Here is a 19025-nt window from a genome sequence, read left to right on the forward strand (position 1 = left end):
AAACTGTGGAAAATTCTTAAAGAGATGGGAATACCAGACCACCTAACCTGCCTCCTAAGAAATCTATATGCAGGTCAAGAAGCAACTGTTATAACTGGACATGGAACAACAGGCTGGTTCCAAATTGGGAAAGGAGTATGTCAAGGCTGTATATTGTCCCCTGCTTATTTAATTTATATGTAGAGTACATCATGAGAAATGCTGGACTGGATGAAGCTCAAACTGGAATCAAGATTGCCAGGAGAAATATCAATAACCTCAGATATGCAGATGACACCACCCTTATGGCAGAAAATGAAGAAGAATGAAAGAACCTTTTGATAAAAGTGAAAGAGGAGAATGAAAAAGTTGGCTTAAAACTCAGCATTCAGAAAACTAAGATCATGGCATCTGATCCCATCACTTCATGGCAAATAGATGGGGGAAACAGTGGAAATAATGAAAAACTCTGGGTATATACTGGCAAGAGTGACATGAGATCAGGAATTCTATTCAGAAGAAACAAAACAGCAGTAAGTGCTAGTATACTGTAGCCTACAGGCAGCTGAGATTATGAATTGTACATTCTATTTACAAATTCAAGATTTCTAGTTCATTGCCTTGTACATAGTGATTACTAAAGCAATAAGAGCAACAACCCTAAACCCTAATATGTGGGACAGAGAGCCTTTCCTGAGGAGATGGAAAATGGGTTTTTCCATCACTTGCCAGCTCTGGTCATTGCTAGTGCCTCCCTGGGGCATGGGAGAAGGCAATGGCACCCACTCCAGTACTCTTGCCTGGAAAATCGCATGGACAGAGGAGCCTGGTGGGCTGCAGTCCATGGGGTCGCGAATAGTCCGACACGACTGAGCGACTTCACTTTCACTTTTCACTTTCATGCATTGGAGAAGGAAATGGCAACCCACTCCAGTGTTCTTGCCTGGAGAATCCCAGGGATGGGGGAGCCTGGTGGGCTGCCGTCTATGGGGTTGCACAGAGTCGGACGCGACTGAAGTGACTTAGCAGCAGCAGCAGCAGCCCTGGGGCACAGGCTGGAGAAGACTTCTGAAGCTTGGTGTAGGCTGTGGGAAAGGGTGAAGAATATAGGTCAAACCTGTTGTTTGGTTGCTCAGTCGTGTCCGACTCTGCGACTCCATGGATTGCAGCACGCCAGGCTTCCCTGTCTGTCACCATCTCCTGGAGTTTGCTCAAACTCAAGTCCATGGAGTCAGTGATGTCATCCAACCATCATATCCTGTGCCATCCCCTTCTCCCCCTGCCTTCCATCTTTCCTGCATCAGGGTCTTTTCCGATGAGTCTGCTCTTCTCATCAGGTGACCAAAGTATTGGAGCTCGGTCAAATCTACCCAGCTGAAAAATGTTTTCTGCCATTGTATTTGGTTGGCTTGAGTCAAGTAGAGACTGAGTCTCAAGTAACCCTTGGAGGCCTGATGTACTCTTTCCAAATCCTTATCCTCTCTGCTGTGATCTTTAGAGAAGGCAAAGAGTCACACGTCAATGTGAACTTGTGGGATGTACTGATGGTATTTGTCAGAACCTCGTTGGAGTAGTTAAGATAACATTCTCTACTCCAAGTCATCCATGTACTAATCCCTGGGACCTCTGAATATGTTATGTTACATGGAAAAAGGGAATTAAGGTTGGTTACAAATTGAATGAAGACTACTGATCAAGAACCTATAGACACTATTCTGGTTTATCTGGGTGGGTCCAATGTGATCACAAAGGTCCTTAAAGATGGAGGAGAGGCAGATGAGGAGGTTGGAGTGATTGTGATGTGAGAGAGACTTGGCCTGCCATTTTGGCTTTGAAGACAGAGGAAGGGGACCATGAGCTAAGAGACTGGAAAAGACAAGGAGATAGTTTCTCTGCTAGAGCTGAAGAGGAGCCTACAAAAGAAGGCAGTCCTCCTGAAACCTTGATTTTAGCCATGTGAAACCCATGTCAGAGTTCTAATCTACAGAATGCTAAGATAATACATTTGTATTGCTTTAAGCCACGAATTGTGCCCATCTATTTGTGACCCCATGGACTGTAGCCCACCAGGCTCTTCTGTCCATGAGATTACCCAGGCAAGAAACTGGAGTGGGTAGCCATTCTCTTCTCCGGGGGATCTTCTTGATACAGGGATCAGACCTGTATCTCCTGTATTGCAGGAGATTCTTTGCCAATTGAGTCATCACAGGCCATTTTAACCAACTAATCTTGTGGTAATTTGCTATGGAAAATAGAAAACCGATACAGATTTCCTTGCCATGAGAGAAAACTATAACATGGTGTTTGAGTCACAGGATCAGAGCTGAATGGGATCTTGGAAGGCTTTGCTGCTGCTGCTGCTAAGTCACTTCAGTCATGTCCAACTCTGTGCGACTCCATAGACATAGAGTCCACCAGGCTCCCCCATAGACATAGCAGCCCGCCAGGCTCCCCCATCCCTGGGATTCTCCAGGCAAGAGTACTGGAGTGGGTTGCCATTTCTGTCTCCAATGCATAAGTCTCCTTTACCATATATTTGATAAGTGGTCTTCCAGGCTGTGAGAACCTATTAGCAATGGGAATTGCCAATATCCAGAAGGTAATTTGTCCAATTTTTGAATGATTTGAACCATCAAAGTTCTTTCCCATACAGCAAAAGCAGAAATGAGCTTTCCTATAGCATCATTTCTTTAGTTTTGGCTTTGTTTTCTAGAGTTGCACAGAAATTTATCAAGTATCTAGTTTACAAAAGATAGTCCTTTAAGTATTTGAAGATTTAAGCATGAGTCCTTAAAGGGTTCTCTTTTTCTGACTGAATATCTTCATGTTCTTGCAAATTTGATGGCACACATCCCCTGGTGACTAAAACTACAGTAAACACTGCAGATGCGGCTTGATCAATAGAGTATCTGCAGAGGCTTCATTATCTTCTTTGTTATGGACATCACACCTCCACGTTGCCTTTCCTGCCAGGAGCATCTCTATCATGTGCCCAGTGCTGTTTAAATAGCTCTTTCTCCTGCCATGATGGACACCTCTCTTTCCCTTCCCCAGAGCTCTGAATGCTCTTCTCTACATCTACTAGATTCCTGATATGTTTATTCTTGAAACATGCCCTGGTTTTCATATCATTCCTCTTCCTGGTCTCATTCTTTGTGTGAGCTGTGCTTGGACATGAAGCAGAAAAGAAGCTACAACTGATCCCATAATGTAAGGGAAACAGCATGGGTTGTGTAGTCAGAAACCTGGATTCAAATCCCAACTTTCTGTTCTGCCTCTGAGCTGCGGGGCAAGTTTCTTAGCCTCTCATGAACCTCAGTTTTCTCATCTGGAAAAAGATGAAGAATCATTCTTACTTGAGGCTCGTGGTGAGGATTAAATGAGATTGCCAATGAAATATGCAAAATATAGTCCTTGGCATGATTTACTGCATCTTCTCTCCAGCTTTCCCCACTACCTCCTATTTTTTTCCTCCTTTTCTTCATACAGTTAGAGAACAGTAAGAAATTGAGCCTCATGGGCTCAACTGAGAGAGTCCAGAATGATCATCATTGTGGGCTGGAGCAGAAGCGGACTTCTGGATGGCAGGGACTGGAATCAACCTTGCAGGTTGAGTGGGGGTCGGGGAGGGGGCTGAATACAGGGACGAGTAGGAAGGTTTGTTCTTTGACTTTGAAAGTGATGTTCATTTTTAAGCTTTCTGGAGATGAAGGCAAAGCTGCTAGCATTTTATGTAGGAAGGAACATTTTGTTTCTAACTCATTAGTTTTGAAATCTAGTTGAAAGGAGTTGGGACATGATCTGACTGCTGTGATGAGACAAACATGAAACAAAACAAACCACAAACAGGCTGAGACTTAAATTGCCTGGTTCTGAGCAGGGACTCCGCTGAGTATTTGTAAGCTAGAAGAGTTCATTTTGTGCTTCCTTAGGGAAACTTTTTTTTTTAAACTTAGCAGGCCTGGTTTGGGTAATGAAGACCAGACAACTGATGCTACCAGGTCACCAGGGTGGTGGAAAATCAGACTCAGGAGAGAACACTCAGAATGACCAGGGAAAATGGGTTCTGGGAAAGTTCTGTTATTGAGAGGAGCTAGACTCTATAAGCCTATCAATGTTTAGTTTTTAAGTTTTCCCAGAATTCATCTTTTTATATGGCTTGGCAAGCAATTATTTTATTTTTTTCTTATGAAATTATAATCTGGGACATCATTTTGAAAGGCTTGCCAGTAGCTATTCTTTGGTCTGTTCTGCCTCCGCTTGTTTTATTTTTAACCCTCTCTTGATTATTTCTAAACCCCTTAATCATAAAAGCTCATTTTCTTTTATTAGGAGGGATTTATTCACAAGGCTAACTCAGACATACACGGCATCTTTTAATATACATTACTGAATGCTGACATGGTTCTGCAAGATTCAGAAATGCTTTCTGATAACAATGCTCAAAATATATGGAAAAATAAAGAAGCTCATACCTAAGCTCATAATTTGAATCAATTTAGTTTTATATATACTGAAGAAATTCCCTTGACAATAACAACGAACTTAGCATCCACGGGACTGACAACAGTGACCTCTTACTAGGTACCAGGTGACAGATTAAGTGTTAAAGATAAAACAAGAAACATGGTGGCTCAGTGGTAAAGAGCTCCTCTGCTAATGCAAAAGACGTGGATTTGATCCCTGGGCTGGGAGGATCCTCTGGAGAAGGAAATGGCAAGCCACTCCAGTATTCTTGACTGGAGAATATGATGAGCAGAGGAGCCTGGAGAGCTACAAAAGAGTTGATCACGACTGACCAACTAAACAAATGTTAGGAGAGGCCTCTGTCCTCAGAAAATTATGTTCCATTATGAAAGTTCATCTCCCTGATACCATTAGTGAAGAGAAAATAAATGAAGAAATTGAAAATTGTATAAATATTATGATGAAAGCAAAAATGAAGAATAGATAGAAATGAACAAATTCTGCCATGGACTGAATGTTGGTATGCCCCGTCCTTCCACTCCCACCAAACTCACATGTTGAAACCTGATCACCAATGGAATGGTATCTGGAGATGGAGCCTTGGGAGGTGATTAGGCCATGAGGGCAGAGCACTCACAAATGGGATGAAGGCCCTTATGAAAGAGACCCTGGTGAGCTCACTCTCAACAAGTGAGGACACAGCCAGCAGACAATCATCTGTGAACCAGTGAGTGGGTTTTCATCAGCTGCCAAAGCTGGCATCTTGATCTTGGACTTCCCATCCTCCAGAAATGTGAGAAATAAATTTTGTTAGTCACAAGTCACCCAGTCTGTGGTACTTGGGTTTTTGTAGGCCAGACAGACAGACAGGCTGTGATGAGAGCACCTACTGGTAATAAAGTAGACAAGAAGAGCTTCACTGAAGATTAACATTTAAGCCACAACTTACAGAGAAGAAGGAATTTGTCTTTCAAAGCATGGGTAGAAGAATACTCAGGGCAGAGAAAATAGCATGTCCGAAGGCCCTGAGGCAGGAAAAAACTTGGCATATTCAAGAAGCTGAGAAAAGGCCAAGGGGCCTGGAACACACTGAGCGAGGAAGGAAAATAAATTGTGCTGGAGAGACTTCATCAGGTCAGTGATGTTTGAACTGATGCTACCTCAATAACAAATACCGCTTCACTTTCTTCCCATCCATCTGGCCCTTACAAATTTCCCCCAACCCTTGCCAAGCCAGGGGAATGAAAGTATCAGCCCACTACAAACACTGTCAGCCTGTCTGACTTCTGTCTCTGCCACCCAGCGTTGAGGCTGTGGAAATTTCATCTATAAAAATTTCATCTCAAAGCCTAAGAACAAACGACTTCCAGTAGCAGCACTTTAAGGAGCAATTGCTTAGGACTCTGGGACTCAGTCTCATATTTATCAATGGTCTAGCTCTGGTTTTGTGCCTGTTCTGATAAACAGCTTCTGCCTCTTCTTGAAGATCTGGTCCCAAACAATTTTTGTCAATGCATTCATTCATTCAATTAATTGAAAATTACGTGTTTATTGAGGGGCCTACTTTAGACAAGACACTGCCTTTGACCTTGGGAATATAAAGATAAATCAGATGGCTCCTTCCCCTGGGTCCTGGCAGGGTAGAGGGGAGGCAAGTGATGTGCTGGGTGCACAGGTAGGGAGCATAGTCTGTGGGATTCAGGGAGGGCTTCCTTGAAGAGGGGCAAAGAAGTAAATTTAGCCAAGCATGGGGACAAGGTGAGATGAGCAAAGTAGACAGTGGGGTGGAGCCTTCCCAGCAGAAAAGATGGCAGGAACCAAGAAGACAAGAAACAGCATAGTGTGGTGAACTCTTAGGGCAATAGACCCTTTTGCCATGTATCTGTGACGTCAGGACTGGGGCTTACGCTGCTGCCCCGGAATCCAGTTGTGCACCTGATCTCAGGTCTACTGACCTGTGCAGACCGCCCTGGGGCAGACTTGGTGCCCTTCATAACCTGCTCTGGGGCCTCCTGTGGTTATCTTCTGCCCACTTCTGTGCTTTGATCCTGCACTGCTCTCCCTCCCTGCACTTCCGAGGTGATTTCCTGACGCCTGGGATGTTCTGTCCTCTTCTTGCTATCAACAGGTCATCTAGGGGTTGAGTTAGAGGGGCTGTGACCCTGACTCTACCCCAGATGATGCTTTTTTTGGGTTCTGAGGGTGGGAAGAACACAGCTTGTTGACAAAGGGTTTCCACTGGCCTCTTGTGGTCTCTGCTCTGGGCAGGGTCCACTTCCTCTTAGAGTGATGAGGGTGAGAGGAGAGAAAGGCAAAGAGGTCATGGGCAGTGTGACAGTAACGGAGACCATCTCTGCCTTTAGAGCAAGAAAGGGTGATTACGAGAAGCTAAGGGAGGAAAGCAAAAGGCCAGGATTAAACTAACAGGGAAGCTCACTGGGTGTGTTCCCCATAAAACGCGCAAACAAAATGACCCCTGGGGTTTGGCCAGTAGAGATGCAGAGGTTGGAAAACCCGAGGACAACTCTGTAGCACTTGACTGGCACTTTTCCTTCACAGAAATGCCCAGGAAAGAGATCCTGGAGAGAAAGCTCTGGAGCAATCACTCTGAAGGCAACACAACAGGGAGGAGGAAGTAGGACCTCTTGAGCAAAGTAGACTTTTGGGTAGATTTGAGTGATGACAGATGCTTTTGCCTTCTTCATCCATTTGCTTCTTCCTTCATTTGCTCATTAGTCTGTTTATCAAGATCCATTCATTAGCTTTTGTGCCTAGCACTGTGCTAGGTTTGGGAACTATATCTGTTAGGGTAAGAGCCAGTTTCTCTTTTTAAGTTTTATTTTTTCTTTATTAAAGTATAGTTACTGTACAATATTATGTTGTACAGTATTGTACATACTGTAAAGATATTGTATATATTGTACAGATGTATAATATGGTTATTCACAATTTTTAAAGTTTAGAATCCTTTTGTAGTTATAAAATACTGGCTATCATTCCCGTGTTGTACAATATATCTTTGTAGCTTATATTATACCTGAGAGCTTGTGCTTCTTATTCCCCTCCCCCTAGATTGTCCCTACCCCTCTTCCCTTTCCCCACTGGTAACCACTAGTTTGGGCTTCCCTGGTGGCTCAGTCATAAAGAATCCACCTGCCAATGCAGGAGGCGTGGGCTTAATCTCTGGGTTGGTAAGATTCCCTGGAGGAGGAAATGGCAACCCACTCCAGTGTTCTTGCCTGGGAAATCCCATGGATAGAGGAGCCTACCGGGCTATAGTCCATGCATGGGGTCACAAGAGTTGGACATGATTTAGTAACTAAACAGCAACAAAGAAAACCGTTTGTTCTCTGTATTTATGAATCTGTAAGAGCAAGTTTCTTGACCTCATAGCACTGATGCACTGAATGGGTATACATGTGTTTGTGTATGTAAAATGTGATCAACAGCACAAACAAGCCATCCAGTGTTCCCTGGATGCACATAGCTTGGACAACTGACCTCCCCTAGGGATCCAGGAAAGCTTTCTGGAACACATAATTGTCAGGCTGAGCTCAGATAGCACAGAAGGTGGGGAAGAACCAGCAGGGAGAGTGCTCTAAACACCAGCTGTAATGTGTGCAATGCACTACTCGTGAGGGGCATGATTCTTCAAGGTCATCCAGGCATTATGGCTTCTCATAAGGGAAGTGATGTTCGGGTGTGGTTTACCACTTCTGAGGATCGAATGAGTAACAGATGCTGTAAGAGAGCCCCAGGTTGGTGTAGGAAGCCCTCCGGTGCACCCAGTGAAGCCCTTCAGATCTCACTGATTTTAGCTTCAGCAGGGAAACTGGTTCCACAGAGTGCATATCACTGGGGGTGGGAGGGTCTGAAATCCCACTTTGAGCTCTCAACCTGGGTTTTTCCTCACCTTGCCCAGGTGCCCTCCAGCTGCAGCAGGATCTTGCTAAAGTAGGTGCCTCTGGGACCAAATTTCAGCTCATGAGACTGGAATGACAGATAAACTGCTCTGCCATCTTCCAGGTGGGCCCTTCTGGGAGGCAATCTGTACTCTTTCGCATCAGCGATCCTGATGCAACTGAACCCCAGTTGCTCACAGCAGTGACCTCGGTAATGAACTTTTGCATTGGCTTTCCCTCCTTTTCTATTTCTCCCCAACCCCTCTCTTCTGCTTCCTGGGATCACATGTCAAATAAGCCACCTGTGTTCGGCTCCACCTCAGGGGGTGACCCTGGGAAGCCCAAATTTACAGAGTTGGACACCTAAAGTCAAGTGAAACTTTCCTTAACTTTTTTTTTTTTAATTTTATTTTATTTTTAAACCTTAGATAATTGTATTAGTTTTGCCAAATATCAAAATGAATCCACCACAGGTATACATGTGTTCCCCATCCTGAACCCTCCTCCCTCCTCCCTCCCCTCCTTAACTTTTTTTGAAATAAATATTTTTACAGCTGATTAACAATGTCTTAATAGTTTCAGGTGGACAGCAAAGGGACTCAGTCATACATATACAGGTGTCCATTCTCCCCCACATGGACATCACCAGATGGCCAACACCGAAATCAGATTGATTATATTCGTTGCAGCCAAAGATGGAGAAGCTCTATACAGTCAGCAAAAACAAGACTGGGAGCTGACTGTGGCTCAGATCATGAACTCCTTATTGCCAAATTCAGACTGAAATTGAAGAAAGTAGGGAAAACCACTAGACCATTCAGGTATGACCTAAATCAAATCCCTTACAATTATACAGTGGAAGTGAGAAATAGATTTAAAGGACTAGATCTGATAGACAAAGTGCCTGATGAACTATGGATGGACGTTCGTGACATTGAACAGGAGACAGGAATCAAGATCATCCCCAAGAAAAAGAAATGTGAAAAAGCAAAATGGCTGTCTGAGGAGGCCTTACAAATAGCTGTGAAAAGAAGAGAAGAGAAAAGCAAAGGAGAAAAGTAAAGATATACCTGTTTGAATGCAGAGTTCCAAAAAATAGCAAGGAGAGATAAGAAAGCCTTCCTCAGCAATCAATGCAAAGAAATAGAGGAAAACAATAGATGGGAAAGACTAGAGATCACTTCAAGAAAATTAGAGATACCACGGGAACATTTCATGCAAAGATGTGCTCTATAAAGGATAGAAATGGTATGGACCTAACAGAAGTAGAAGATATTAAGAAGAGGTGGCAAGAATACACAGAAGAACTGTACAAAAAAAATCTTTATGACCCAGATAACCATGATGGTGTGATCACTCACCTAGAGCCAGACATCTTGGAATGTGAAGTCAAGTGGGCCTTAGGAATCATCACTATGAACAAAGCTAGTGGAAGTGATGTAATTCCAGTTGAGTTATTTCAAATCCTAAAAGATGATGCTGTGAAAGTGCTGCAAATTTGCCAGCAAATTTGGAAAACTCAGCAGTGGCCACAGAACAGGAAAAGGTCAGTTTTCATTCCAATCCCAAATAAAGGCAATGCCAAAGAGTGTTCAAACTACCCCACAGTTGCATTCATTTCACATGCTAGCAAAGTAATGCTCAAAATTCTCCAAGCCAGGCTTCAGCAATACATGAACCGTGAACTTCCAGATGTTCAAGTTGGATTTAGAAAAGGCAGGGGAACCAGAGGTCAAATTGCCAACATCCATTGGATCATTGAAAAAGCAAGAGAGTTCCAGCAAAACATCTATTTCTGATTCTTTGACTATGCCAAAGCCTTTGACAATGCCAAAGCCTTTGACAGTGTGGATCACAACAAAGTGTGGAAAATTCTGAAAGAGATGAGAATACCAGACCACCTGACCTGCCTCTTGAGAAACCTGTATGCAGGTCAGGAAGCAACACTTAGAACTGGACATAGAACAACAGGCTGGTTCCAAATAGGAAAAGGAGTATGTCAAGGCTGTATATTGTCACCCTGTTTATTTAACTTATATGCAGAGTACATCATGAGAAATGCTGGGCTGGAAGAAGCACAAGCTGGAATCAAGATTGCCGGGAGAAATACCAATAACCTCAGATATGCAGATGACACCACCCTTATGGCAGAAAGTGAAGAGGAACTAAAAAGCCTCTTGATGAAAGTGAAAGTGGAGAGTGAAAAAGTTGACTTAAAGCTCAACATTCAGAAAACTAAGATCATGGCATCAAATCCCATCATTTCATGGAAGATAGGTGGGGAAATAGTGGAAACAGTGTCAGACTTCATTTTTTTGGGCTCTAAAATCACTGCAGATGGTGACTGCAGTCATGAAATTAAAAGACGCATGCTCCTTGGAAGGAAAGTTATGACCAATCTAGATAACATATTAAAAAGCAGAGACGTTACTTTGCCAACAAAGGTCCATCTAGTCAAAGCTATGGTCTTTCCAGTAGTCATGTATGGATGTGAGAGTTGGACTATAAAGAAAGCTGAGCTCTGAAGAATTGATGCTTTTGAACTGTGATGTTGGAGAAGACTCTTGAGAGTCCCTTGGACTGCAAGGAGATCCATCCTAAAGGAGATCAGTCCTGAGTGTTCATTGGAAGGACTGATGTTGAAGCTGAAACTCCAATACTTTGGCCACCTGATGCGAAGAGCTGACTCATTTGTAAAGACTCTGATGCTGGGAAAGATTGAAGGCGAGAAGAGAAGGGGACGACAGAGGATGAAATGGTTGGATGGCATCCCCGACTCAATGGACATGAGTTTGAGTAAACTCTAGGAGTTGGTGATGGACAGGGAGGCCTGGTATGCTGCCGTCCATGGGGTCGAAAAGAGCTGGACATGACTGAGTGACTGAACTGAACTGAACTGAACTGATTCTCCCCCAAACTCCCCTTCCCTCCAGACCTCCACAGAGCATTGAGCAGAGTTCTCTGTGCTATACGGTAAATCACTGTTGGTTATCCATTTTAAATATAGCACTGAGTGCATGTCCACCCCAAACTCCCTGACTGTCCTTAACTTTTCACTGGGTTCTTCTTTATCAAATGCTGTATCTCATGTTTCTGATGCACCTGTGATGCCACCTACTCAAAGGAATGTTCTGCCCATCCCCCTTCCCAGTTTGCAGGTGAGTGAAGCTAAGGCTTAGCCCACTTCAAGTAAAACCCAGGATTAAAGCTCAGGATTTCTGATTTCAAATGAAATACCTTCTGGACTGCTCTCTTTGGCGATATCATGTTCTTCTCAGGAGAGTGATCCATTCCGTGGACCCATTCCCTGGGTTTTATTCTCCTCCTTTTGTCAGATGTCATCCCTTCAAGGGAATAATACAGTCAAAGGTGAAGCTTTTGAAAATGCTACCCGGTCCTCATTCATGATGTTTTAGAATTATCAATGCATGAAAAGCCACACCATTGTTTTAGAGAGCTCAAAATGAGAATCCAGAAATCATTGTTTCAAAGAAGTCAGTTCCCACCCCAAATTCCAGCTCCTGAGACTGTCATCCCATACTAAGACTCAGTATTGTGGTGATATTTTTAACACACCTGCTCCAGTTTAGAGGGGTGCTCTAGATTTCAGATGGGGTCTTTGTGTTCATATTTTCCAGGAGAAGAGCAGCAGTTTCCACCATGCTGAAGACATGCTGAACTCCTTCCTGGGCTGATTGCAACTGGATCTGAATGGTCCAGCTTCTTGTAAATTCTCATCAGCAGTATTACAATGAGGTATTCCAGGTCTGCTCTCTCCTTTTTCAAGTCTGCCTTAAATGCTTGATTTGCACTAAAGGAAAAGAAAATCCCCTGACCTAACTAGTATATCAGAAAGAAGAATGAAGTAGAAATTTTGGCTCTTGGGCCATTCTAGTTTGTCATTTTGTGAAATTAGAGACAGATGGGTGCTGTCTGTGTTGTGGGAAATTCTGTCCTACATTCCAGCCAATGCTGGGAGTTCTGGAAGAGGACAGAGAGGGGAAGGAGAAAGCTATTTGGACAGGGAAGAATATATGCTAATTCTGTGACAAAAATAGCATCAAATCTGCAAACATTAATTTTCAGCAAGTCTCATTCTTAGCCTGTGTTTTTCCCTTTTCTAGATTTCACACTAGAAAGGGAATTTAAACTGGTCGCTAACGGAAGCAGATTCAGAGGTCATCTGGCTTGTCTCTTACTGCAGAACATCAATTTATTATAAGCTCTAGGAGGCAGAAAGGACCACTGATGGTCAAATAATCAACCTATATTGAAGGCAGATCCTAACTGATTTTGAGCTGATCAGATTGTTGCTCCAAAGACCCAGTTAAGCAGCAATATGTGGGAGATGGGCTGTTGTGTGCAAAGAGTTGAGGTTTGCAGAAGAATGGGGTCCAAACTGCAGGGTTTCCATAACAGAGTGGTGTGAAAGTGAAAGTGTTAGTCGCTCGGTTGCGGCCAACTCTTTGTGACCACAGGGAGTGTAGCCTGCCAGGCTCCTCTGTCCATAGGATTTTCCAGGCAAGAATACTGGAGAAGGCAGCCATTCCCTTCTCCAGGGGATCTTCCCAACCCAGGGATTGCACCCAGGTCTCCATAATTGCAGGCAGATTCTTTACCCTCTGAGCCACCAGGGAAACCAACATAGTGGATCTCTCTACAAACAATCCCATCCCTTCTAACAGGCATCCTGAGACTTCTGGGATCTTGTTCTGGGCTGAGGTGAAAGGGATCAGGTAGATTGCCGTGTTGGAGTGAGGAAAGATACAGTTAGAGAGGTGTTGTAGGGGGCCTGGCAAGGTACTGAGGAAGCTCAAGGAACATGGGTTTAGGTAGAACCCAAGCATTAAATGTTGAAGATCCAGGGGCCTTGATGTCACTGAAGCAGGGTCTGGAATGGTGTTGACATGGTCCCTGCCAGGAACAAGGCAGTTAGATTTATTTACAGAACAAGTGCTTAGTCGCTCAATCGTGTCCAGCTCTTGCGACCCCATGGACTGTAGCCTGCCAGGTTCCTCTGTCCATGGGGGTTCTCCAGGCAAAAATAGTGGAGTGGGTTGCCGTTTCCTTCTCCTGGGATTTACAGAACAAGGAATGGGGGTAAAAACAAATCAAGGTTTGTTTGCCAGTATTGACTGAAAGAAGAGAAGAGAAGTCTTCACAAGAAAAGACAGAGGGTTGGTTTAAGGTCCAGTTACAGGGAGAGTGAATCAGTCTCCATGGAAAGCAAGTAGAAAGTTGTTATGTGTCCTTGGTCCAATTTTTTTTGAGCCTCAGTTCCTCATTTGTGAAATAGACATAAAAATTCTTCCTGTATTTCATGTGTGTCTGCTTAGTTACTCAGTCATGTCCAACTTTTTGCAACCCTTTGGACTGTAGGCTGCCAGGCTCCACTGTCCATGGAATTTCCCAGGCAAGAATACTGAAGTGGGTTGCCGTTTCCTTCTCCAGGGGATCATCAGTCCCAGGAATCGAACTTGTGTCTCCTACACTGCAGGCAGATTCTTTACCAGCTTAGCCATCATGGAAGGAATTAAAATCAAGTGGGATCATTTTGTAAACAATAAGATGGTTATATGAAGTTCAGTGATGTCTCATCATTTACAAGAGGAAACGGCATTCCTATGGTGAAACACATGCTTTATTGGCTAGGGGATGGGCTCTCACTCTGCAGCAGATCCTAAAGGGGGTTTCTTGATTACTTCATAGTTCCAATCATGAAATTTTTGTGAATTCATACTAATTTTCATAAATATCATATTATAAAGTTAAAACATAACTTTCCAAGGATAGAGACTTTCAGAATGGGGTTAAAAACTATTGACCTTTTGTCCAGGAAAATACCTGGGGACAGGATAGTTCCTTCTTCACCATCACTGATGCTTAGATTAGGCAAAACTAGGCAAGTAGACTCTTCTGCAGAATTCTGACAACCCTGGGCACAGTGTGTGATGAACAGGCCAAGGAGTCGACCATCTGGGGTAGGCAACATTTGGGTGGACCCAGCACATCATCCTTGCAGGAAGAACATAAAATGAAAGACAAGGGAATTTTCAGTAATTGTTGTGAGACTCCTGTGAGTCCCTCCTAGGCACTTGGGAAAAGCCTGACCACTAGCAAGGAGCCACCATAAGTTGGGCTTCCCAGATGGCACTAGTGGCAAAGAACCTGCCTGCCAGTGTAGGAGATGTGAGACGTAGGTCTGATTCCTGGGCAGGGAAGATCTTCTGGAGGAGGAAATGGCAACCCACTCTTGCCTGGAAAATGCCATGGACAGAGGAGCCTGGTGGGCTACAGTCCATGGGGTCACAAAGAGTCAGACACGACTGAAGTGACTTAGCACACACTCATGTACCGTAATACATCACACAACCTTGAATGATATTGGTAGTTCTTTGAAAAAGACTACTTATATGTGAAAAGAAGTCTTCCTTAGGGAACTTACTGGAAATAATAGCAGGATATCATTCTTTCATGATGTCTCTCTTGAAATATTTCCCTGCTCTTTAATTGGAGGATTTGCAGTAGAAAGCAGTAGAGATAAAGGATTTGGTTTTGATCTATAATTCAGGTGCAAAAGGGGTCCTAATGATAACTGAGAAGCCTGTGTCACTTCTGCTCTTCCTGATTTCATCTACTCTCTATAAAATAATAGGCTTTCTGGAAATTGGTCATTAGAAATCAGAAAGTTCAAATACATCATAGCTCCTGTTATAGATCTGTTTTTCATTCACAACTCTTCTGACACCAAAAGTATGGGTTTTTCCCCATCATCCAATTCTCTCATTTTCTGCAGATACCAACAGGGTATCCAAAAATTTGCTTTAATTCTGACACTAATTACCTAGAGTTAGCACAGACGTGGTAAGTTAAGGGCTGTCACACAAGACTGCTCTCCACTTCAGAGCTAGTCATAGGTCCCCAGGTCACTCAGACTTCTGTCCAACTTGGCTGAAAATTTGAGGTTTCCATGACCCCCTCCTCAGATTTGATAATTTGCTATTGTACAAATCATAGAACTCAGGGAAACACTTTACTTATTATTACTGGTCTATTATAAAGGATATTATAAAGACACAGCCCTTCCAATGAATATTTAGGATTGATTTCCTTTAGGATTGACTGGTTTAATCTTGAAGTTGTTGGATGGTTGGATAGCATCACTGACTCAATAGACACGAATTTGAGCAAACTCTGGGAGACAGTGGAGGACAGAGGAGCCTGGAGTGCTACAGTCCATGGGGTTGCAAAGACTCAGACATGACTTAGCGACAGAACAGCAGCATAAAGATCCAGATGAACAGCCAGATGAAGAGGTATATAAAGAGAGGTCCAGAGGGGTCCTGGGTTCAGGAGCCTCTGGCCCTGTGCATTTTGGGATGCACCACCCTCCCAGCTTTCTAGGAGGCGCTAGTGGTAAAGAACCTGCCTGCCAATGCAGGAGAGGTAAGAGCCATGGGTTTGATGCCTGGGTCAGGAACATCCCCTAGAGGAGGACATGGTAACCCACTCCAGTAATCTGGCCTGGAGAATCTTATGGACAGAGGAACCTGGCAGATTATAGTCCATAAGGTCACAAAGAGTTGGATATAACTGAAGTGACTAAGCACATAGGCATCCTTCCAGCACATGGATGTGTTCACCAACTCAAAAACTCTCTGAAGCCTGCTGTTTAGGGTTTTTATGGAGATTTCAATACGAAGGCACAAATAATCAAATCATTGGCCATTAGTGATTAACTCAATCTCCAGCCCTTCTCCCTTCCCCAGAGGTTGTGTGTGTTGGGGGGGGGTGTTACTCTAACTGCATGGTTGGGTCATCTGGCAATCAGCCCCCATCCTGAAGTTATATAGGGATCCATCATGAATTATCTCATTAGCATAAATTCAGGTATGGTTGAAAGGAGCTTATTATAAATAACAACAGACACTCCTCTCATCCCTAAGGAAATTACAGAGGTTTTAGGAGCTCTGTGCCAAATATATTGCTTATTAATATCTTATTTCCCTACTTAAAATTAATTTGTTAGTGTATAATTATTAGTAAAGATATTGAAAATCTACACTAAATTTAATATATATTTTAGAAGGTAGCATACCATTGGGCTTCCCAGGTGCACTATTGGTAAAGAACCCGCCTGCCAATGCAGGAGACATAAAAGATGTGGGTTCGATCCCTGGGTTGGGAAGATCCCCTAGAGGAGGGCATGGCAATCCATTCCAGTATTGTTACCTGGAGAATCCCATGGACAGAGGAGCCTGGCAGTCCATACGGTCGTATGAAGTCGGACACAACTGAAGCAACTTAGCACACATGCATGCAAGGTACCACTAGTCATTAATATCTTATTAAGAATTATTTAGTTATACTGTCTTAGAAGGAAAAGAAACTTGAGAATTTGATGAGGCAGATTTCTGAGGAAATATTCTGAACTTAGCGGGAGACTTCATTGGATCTCCTGTTAAGTGAATTGGTGGAGAGACTTCATTGATCATTGGTTGATCAATATGCTAGTCACAGGGTGGGTGAGAGATGAGGGTAGGATGCATGGGTATTAAGACAACTATGATATGTTTTCTGACTTTAACAAGCTTGCGCCTAGTAGGAGAGCTAAACAAATAAAACTATAACATTAAATTTTATTTTAAACAGACAATTTCAGTATAACATGATTCAACAGGGAAACACACAGGCACCAGGTGTTGTAGGAACCAAAGGGAAGACACTTAACCCGGTCTGTGTGTTTCATGGAGTCACAAGAGGCTTCTACTATGGATGAACCTGACTCTGAGTTTTGCTCGTTTCTTTTTATAAAGCAAGGTTTATCAAGGTAGCATTTACACACAGTAAAAATTATATTTTTACATATACAATTTTATGAATTTTTACAAATGCACATGGATACATATTCATTACCCCAATCAAGAGATAGAGTATTTCCATCTCCTTAAAATGTTCCCTTAAACCTTGTTGTAGTCAAACCCTTTCTTCTGTATTCAGCCACTGGCAACTCCTGATCCAACTTCTATCCCTATGGTTTTGCCTTTTCCAGAATGTCCTATAAAGGGAATCATGGAGTATATAGCCTTTTGTGTCTAGCCTCTTTTATTCAGCACAAATACTTTTGAGACTTATCCATGTTGTTGCATGTGTCAGTAATTTGTTCCTTTTTAGTGCTGCATAATATGTTCCATTGTATGCACATATGACAGTTTATTTATCCATTTAACAGTTGAAGGACTTTTGGATTGTCTCCAGTTTTGGCAATTATAAATAAAGCTGCTACAAACATTTGTGTCCAAGTCTTTGTGTGGACATACTTTCATTTCCCCTGGATAAATGCCTGGGAGTGAGATTGCTGGGTCATATAATAAGTACATGTTTTTAAGAAACTCCTTGTTTCTAACAGTATGAGAGCCCCAGGGTATAAGAAGAGAAGCTTATCATTCAGTTCAGTTCAGTTGCTCAGTTGTGTCCAACTCTTTGCAACCCCCACAGCACGCCAGGCCTCCCTGTCCGTCACCAACTCCCAGAGCTTGCTCAGACTCATGTCCATTAAGTCAGTGATGCCATCCAGCCATCTCATCCTCTGTCGTCCCCTTCTCCTTCTGCCTTCAATGTTTCTCAACACCAGGGTCTTTTCCAATGAGTCAGATCTTCACATCAGGTGGCCAAAGTATTGGAGGTTCTTCAGCTTTAGCATCAGTCCTTGCAATGAGTAGTCAGGACTGATTTTCTTTAGGATGGACTGGTTGGATCTCCTTGCAGTCCAAGGGACTTTCAAGAGTCTTCTCCAATGCCACAGTTCAAAAGCTCAGTTCTTCGGTGCTCAGCTTTCTTTATGGTCGAACTCTCACATCCATACATGACTACTGGAAAAACCATAGCTTTGACTAGATAGACCTTTGTTGGCAAAGTAATGTCTCTGCTTTTTAATATGCTGTCTAGGTTTGTCATAGCTTTTCTTCCAAGGAGCAAGCATCTTTCAATTTTATGGCTACAGTCACCATCTACAGTGATTTTGGAACCCAAGAAAATAAAGTCTGTCACTGTTTCCATTGTTTCCCCATTTATTTGCCATGAAGTGTTGGGACAGGATGCCATGATCTTAGTTTCCTGAATGTTGAGCTTTAAGACAACTTTTTCACTCTCCACTTTCACTTTCATCAAGAGGCACTTTAGTTCTTCTTCACTTTCTGCCATAAGGGTGGTGTCATCTGCATAGCTGAGGTTATTGATATTTCTCCTGGCTTTCTTGTTTCCAGCTGTGCTTCTTCCAGTCCAGCATTTCACATGATGGACGGGGGAGCCTGGTGGGCTGCCGTCTATGGGGTCGCACAGAGTCAGACATGACTGAAGTGACTTAGCAGCAGCAGCAGCACTCTGCATATAAGTTAAATAAGCAGGGTGACAATATGCAGCCTTGACATTCTCCTTTCCCAATTTGGAACCAGTCTGTTGTTCCATGTCCAGTTCTAACTGTTGCTTCTTGACCTGTATACAGATTTCTCAGGAAGCAGGTCAGGTGGTCTGGTATTCCCATCTCTTTAAGAAATTTCCACAGTTTGTTGTGATCCACACAGTCAAACGCTTTGGCATAGCCAATAAAGCAGAAATGGATGTTTTTCTGGAACTTTCTTGCTTTTTCTTTCTCTCTTGCTTTTCTGCTTTTTCTGC

At 43.2% G+C, this 19025-nt stretch overlaps 1 protein-coding gene across 2 annotated transcripts in view; it reads left to right on the forward strand.

Moving 5' to 3' along the window:
- Positions 1-12114, forward strand: part of RCHY1 (ring finger and CHY zinc finger domain containing 1) — a 126055-nt gene extending 113941 nt beyond the window's left edge. Inside the window, exons 10-11 of one of the 2 annotated variants that reach the window (XR_015165300.1) lie at positions 8369-8559; positions 11987-12114. The gene's annotated coding sequence lies outside the window, so the exon portion shown is untranslated. Of the gene's footprint in view, positions 1-8368; positions 8560-8924; positions 9648-11986 lie in introns of those variants that run through there. The other variant, XR_015165301.1, reaches the window with a different exon arrangement.
- The last annotated feature ends 6911 nt before the right edge of the window (positions 12115-19025 follow it).

This window comes from Bos grunniens, chromosome 6 (assembly GCF_055505025.1).
Source record: "Bos grunniens cultivar Pamir isolate PY7600 chromosome 6, Bosgru_T2T1.0, whole genome shotgun sequence".
NCBI lineage: Eukaryota > Metazoa > Chordata > Mammalia > Artiodactyla > Bovidae > Bos > Bos grunniens.